The sequence below is a fragment of the Oncorhynchus keta genome, unplaced genomic scaffold, assembly GCF_023373465.1.
Source record: "Oncorhynchus keta strain PuntledgeMale-10-30-2019 unplaced genomic scaffold, Oket_V2 Un_contig_19152_pilon_pilon, whole genome shotgun sequence".
NCBI lineage: Eukaryota > Metazoa > Chordata > Actinopteri > Salmoniformes > Salmonidae > Oncorhynchus > Oncorhynchus keta.
The window spans coordinates 1-5,062 of NW_026281310.1; the positions used below are offsets into that span (position 1 = coordinate 1).

At 51.4% G+C, this 5,062-nt stretch overlaps 2 non-coding genes across 2 annotated transcripts; both read left to right on the top strand.

The window, feature by feature from the left end:
- Positions 1-3,832: 3,832 nt before the first annotated feature.
- LOC118383289 (U2 spliceosomal RNA) lies at positions 3,833-4,017 on the top strand. The gene has a single exon (XR_008106067.1). It is a non-coding gene; the product is annotated as a U2 spliceosomal RNA (small nuclear RNA).
- A 399-nt stretch (positions 4,018-4,416) lies between these two features.
- Positions 4,417-4,533, top strand: LOC118383290 (U5 spliceosomal RNA). Its single transcript, XR_004825526.2, has one exon. It is a non-coding gene; the product is annotated as a U5 spliceosomal RNA (small nuclear RNA).
- Positions 4,534-5,062: the final 529 nt, after the last annotated feature.

The following is a 5,062-nucleotide window of genomic DNA, read 5'->3' on the forward strand; positions in this document are numbered from 1 at the left end:
ATCTGGCCTGTCTGTCTGAGGAGGGATCCCTTCTCCTGTTTGAGGAGATGGGGTCCCCTATTCTCAGCCAGGCAGTCTACGGGGAGAGAGTTGGTGGAGAGCCCGGGATGCAGAGCACTCCTATACCCAACACCATGCCTGCATCCTGGGTTTCAGGGATGGAGGAGGACGGGGGGGCGTCAGGAGGAGGAGGGACGTCCCTGCCGGTGGAGATGGAACAGGGGAGCATCGGGTGAGTCTCCTGTTTTTTCTTTGGTTTTTGGGTTATATATTGGTAGATTATTATTAAGTGAATGTCTGTTTCTGTTCTTAGTTTAAATGTTAGAGGGTTAAGGGATTTTGTTAAAAGGAGGGCGGTGTTTTGTTATTTAGAGGGGGTGGGTTTTGATTTCTGTCTTTTACAGGAGGCTCACCTGAGGGATGGTGGGGATGTGAATAGATTTAGGAGGGAGTGGGATAAGGGGGAGTCTTTTTGGGGCATAGGAGGGGTGCACTCGACAGGAGTAGGAATTTTGTGTGGGAATAGACAGGTTAAGATAGAGAGCACATTCGTTATAATGCAGGGTAGAGTAATAGGGATAGATGTGAAGTATAGGGAAGTTAGATATAGGTTAATTGGGGTGTATGGGCCACAGGTGGCGGCAGACAGGAGGGAGATGGTGGACTGTCTGGCGCCCCTGTGTGTCACAAATAGGAACTTAGTGATAGGAGGTGATTTTAATATAGATTTGGGGATAAGGGGAGACAGTAGTGCAGGTGCCATCACCAGGCTAATGGCTTGCCATGGCCTGCACACTACTCCGGCAATGGTCGGTCCCACATGGCGCAACTCCAGGGGGGTTGCGCGGAGGCTCGACTATATTTTCGTATCTAGGTCTTTGGGTCGGTTGTCTGGGCGGCTGTTGCCTGTCTTCTTTTCGGACCATGACGGGGTGCTCCTGCAGGTGGGGTCGCCAGTCTGCCTCTTCGGTAGGGGGTACTGGAAACTAGATCGGGATTTACTGGATGAGCAGGTTTTTGTCAATGCAGTCACAGGGGTGTTTCGGAGGCTTGAAGGTCTCCGGCCCATGTGTGAGGGGGTGTTAGAGTGGTGGGATATAGTAAAGGTAAGGATTAGGGCCTTTATCATAGGATATGGTAAGAGGAAAAAGAGGGAGGAAAGGAGGGAGGTGGATCATATCCAAAGGTTGCTCGAACTTGAGTACGAGGCAGGTAACCTCGGCGGTTCGATTGACTGGGAGAGATCCACAGCCCTGAAGGCGCAGCTCAGGGAGCTGCAGGAGCTGAAGGCTCGAGCTTTCCTGGAGCGTGCACATAGTGGCTTTTTAGAACATAATGAGACTTGTTCCGCTATGTTCTTTAAGTCGGTTAGGGCAAGGCAGAGTAGGAAGGTAATGCATGGAGTTAGAAAAGAAGATGGTAGTGTAGTAAGTAAACCAGAGGAGATGGTCAGGGTGACAACTGATCATTTCCGAGGTTTATTTAAGGAAAGGGAAATAGATGTAGAGCAGGGAAATGTGTTTTTAGAACACTTGTCCCGGCGGCTGCCGGAGGACATTAGAGATGTGATGGAGGCCCAGATCTCACTAGAAGAGGTTGAGAGCGCTCTTAGGAGGATGGGTAAAGGGAAGGTGCCTGGGATGGATGGGCTGCCGGCTGAGTTTTACCTCAAGTTTTGGGGTATACTTGGACCAGTGGTCCTCGAAGTCTTGAAGGCCATCCTTGAGACGGGAGTCCCAGGGGGATCAATGGCTGTTGGTGTGCTGTCACTTCTGTACAAGAAAGGGGACGCAACAGACCTTGGCAACTGGCGGCCATTGACCATGCTGTGTGTTGATTACAAGTTGCTTGCAAAGGTCCTGGCGGACCGGCTACGCACAGCCCTTCCCTACGTCGTCCATGAGGACCAGACGTGCGGGGTAGAGGGTCGCTCTATTCGATGGAACCTACAGTTAATCAGGGACTCCATCGCCTGGGTTGAAGATAGAGGGCTGCCTTTAATGGTAGCAGCGCTAGATCAGGCGAAAGCCTTTGATCGCGTGAATAGATCCTTTCTATTCAGGGTATTAGGTAGATTAGGTTTTGGGGAGAAGTACATAGGATGGATCCGTACTTTGTATGTCGGAGCGGGGTGCCGAGTAAGTGTAAACAGTCACTTAGGTGACGTTTTTGACCTCTCGTCTGGGGTCAGGCAGGGATGCCCACTCTCGGCTCTCCTTTTCGTCCTGTACATGGAGCCTCTGGGGGCTGCCATTAGGGCAGACACAGGGGTGGAGGGCTTGTTGATCCCTGGAAGCGGTGGGCTGCGTGTTAAGATGACGCAGTACGCCGACGACACTTCCTTGCTGCTATGCAAGGACTCGTGCTTGACAAGGTCCCTTGCCATCATTGGGGATTTCACCCGAGCGTCGGGGGCGGTTCTGAATCACGCAAAGTCTTCCGTTAAATTTTTCGGAAGATGGCGCGGTAGGACGGATGTGCCCGGGGGGTTATCTCTCTGTGAAGGGGCCCTGAGGATTCTCGGGGTCCATTTTGAGACCTCCGGCTCAGCGACGCTGAACTGGAACATGGGTATCGCAGTGGTACAGAGGAAGCTTGCAATGTGGAAGGCTAGGTCTTTGTCTTTTATAGGTAAGGTCCTGGTCTTAAAGGTGGATGTATTGCCATCTCTTTTGTATTTGGCATACATCTATCCATTGCCGGCTTGTCTGAGGAGGCCTCTAGTGAGGCTCGTGTTTCAGTTCATGTGGGGTGGCAGGTACGAGTGGGTCGCCAGGGCACGCATGCTCTGTCCCATCGGGGAGGGAGGTAGGGGGTACCTAACATCCCCCTCAAGCTGGACACAATTTTTGTGTCCTTTGTGTTGACGGAACTGGCTCATCCAGTGATACACCCGTCCGGTTACCTCCTGCGGGTGTTCTTCTCGTACCAAGCGAGAAGCGTAATGGTGTGGTCTAACACGGGTCCTCGGGCGGAACAGCTGCCGTGGCACTTTGGCCATGCGGCCAAGTGGCTGCGTGCGCACCCCGAGGTTGAAGTTGCCCGAGTAGGTTTAGACCACAGGCACCTGTACGAAGAGGTCAGGCAGGCAGGGAGTCCTGCGCCTGTAGCGGGCATCTCGTCGGTGGTCTGGGAGGGAGTGCAGGCGCGGGGCCTGGACAACAGGCTCAAGGACCTGAATTGGTTGAGCCTCCACAAGTGTTTGCCGGTACGGTCCACCATGTACCGGCATAGCTTGGCGCGATCCCCCACCTGCCCAAGGTCTGCTTGTGGCGGGGAGGAGACTGTGCGCCATGCTTTTGGGACTGTGCCTTTGCCGGAGTAGTATGGGCGAGGGCACGGGTGTTGATAGGTTTGGTAAGGGGTGATTTTGTCGTAACATGGGCTAGGTTAGAGAGAGGTGTAGGGAGAGTGAGGGGGACAGATAGGGATAGATTTCTGCTCTGGCTTCTCATGAGCCTCTTTAAACGGGGGCTGTGGGAAGCCAGGCAGAATTTGGTAAAGACAGGGAGAGATTGGGGGGTGGAAGGGATAGTTAGGAGGGTGGAAGGAGATTTAAGAGGTAGGATGAAGAGGGAGGAGAGGAAGTGGGGGAAACACGCAGCACGGGAGAGATGGAAAGGGGGTTTAGGGATGGGGGTGTTAGACTGAGTGTAGTAAGTGGATAGTTTAGCGACGGGGAGATAGGGAAAGGGTTAGGGATGATGGGGAGGGACGATGCTCCCCTGTGATTTTATTTTTTGGTGATTGTTGGTTATTATGTAGAATACCTTGGTTTGTTTTGGTTGATTGAAAATATAAGTTTGTATAATAATGAAGGTATTTGAACGTAATAAATTATTTTTTCTAAAAAATAAAAAAAAATCTGTTCTTATCAGTTTAATATCTGATACGTCCCCCATCGGGGGACTACATATTAAATTGATTTTTCGAACAGGGAGTCGGAAATGGGGCTTGCTCCGTCCGCTCCACGCATCGACCCGGTATTGCAGTACCTCCGGGAACGGTGCAACACTTTTCTCCCGTTGTCAAGGAAAAATGCTCATTCACAAAGCTATGTAAACAGCTAGCTAGCTAGCTAAAAAAATTGGGCCAGGATTGTGTCTGTCTGTCTGTCTGTCTGTCTGTCTGTCTGTCTGTCTGTCTGTCTGTCTGTCTGTCTGTGTGTGTGTGTGTGTGTGTGTCTGTCTCTGTGTGTGTGTCTCTCTCTCTCTCTCTCTCTCTCTCTCTCTCTCTCTCTCTCTCTCTCTCTCTCTGTCGCTGTGTCTCTGTGTCTGTCGCTGTGTCTCTGTGTCTGTGACCTTCTTTTTATCCACAGCCCTCGAAAACTTGGAAGAGTGGCTTCCGGGAGCACCCGCGGTTACCCGGCCTAGAGTGCACAGAGTGTGTGTCGGGCCCCCACCTCTGACTTCCATACGATTCTGGTTTCTCTTCATTACGCACAAGCCTTTCGCCTTTTACTAAAGACTTCCGTGGAGAGGAACACTTACGAGTTCAACGTATTTTTGGAGGGGCTTTGCTTCTTGCAGAGCCCGCTATCTTGTTTCAAGAGAAATTGACTGACAGACAGAGGTGGGCCGGCCAGGATAGTGACTTAAAGATACATTAGCAACTTTTTCCAAAAAACACATGCCATTGACTGAGTGACTGAGTGAGTGAGTGACTGAGTGAGTGACTGAGTGACTGAGTGAGTGACTGAGTGAGTGACTGAGGGAGGGAGGAGCCGCCGGCTTTTGCCTACCCGCTGAGGTCTGTCGAGACCCCCGGGGGCCCGGCGGTTGCAGGGTTCCATTTGTGGGTTATCGCTTCTCGGCCTTTTGGCTCAGATCAAGTGTAGTTACTTTGACAGTGCTGCACTTGATCGGAGAAGCGATCGTAGGCCGGAGGGCGCCCGGGAAAATTGTGTTTTATTTCTGTTGAAAATTATTGTCATTTTGTTGTATTGTTTCACCATTTTTTTTTTTGTCCTGGGTTAGGTGGTGGTTTTGGTGGAGGGCTACAGGTGCACCAGCACCTGTAGGGTGAGTTTAAAAGGCCCTCTGGTCTTTTCTTTTCTTATTTT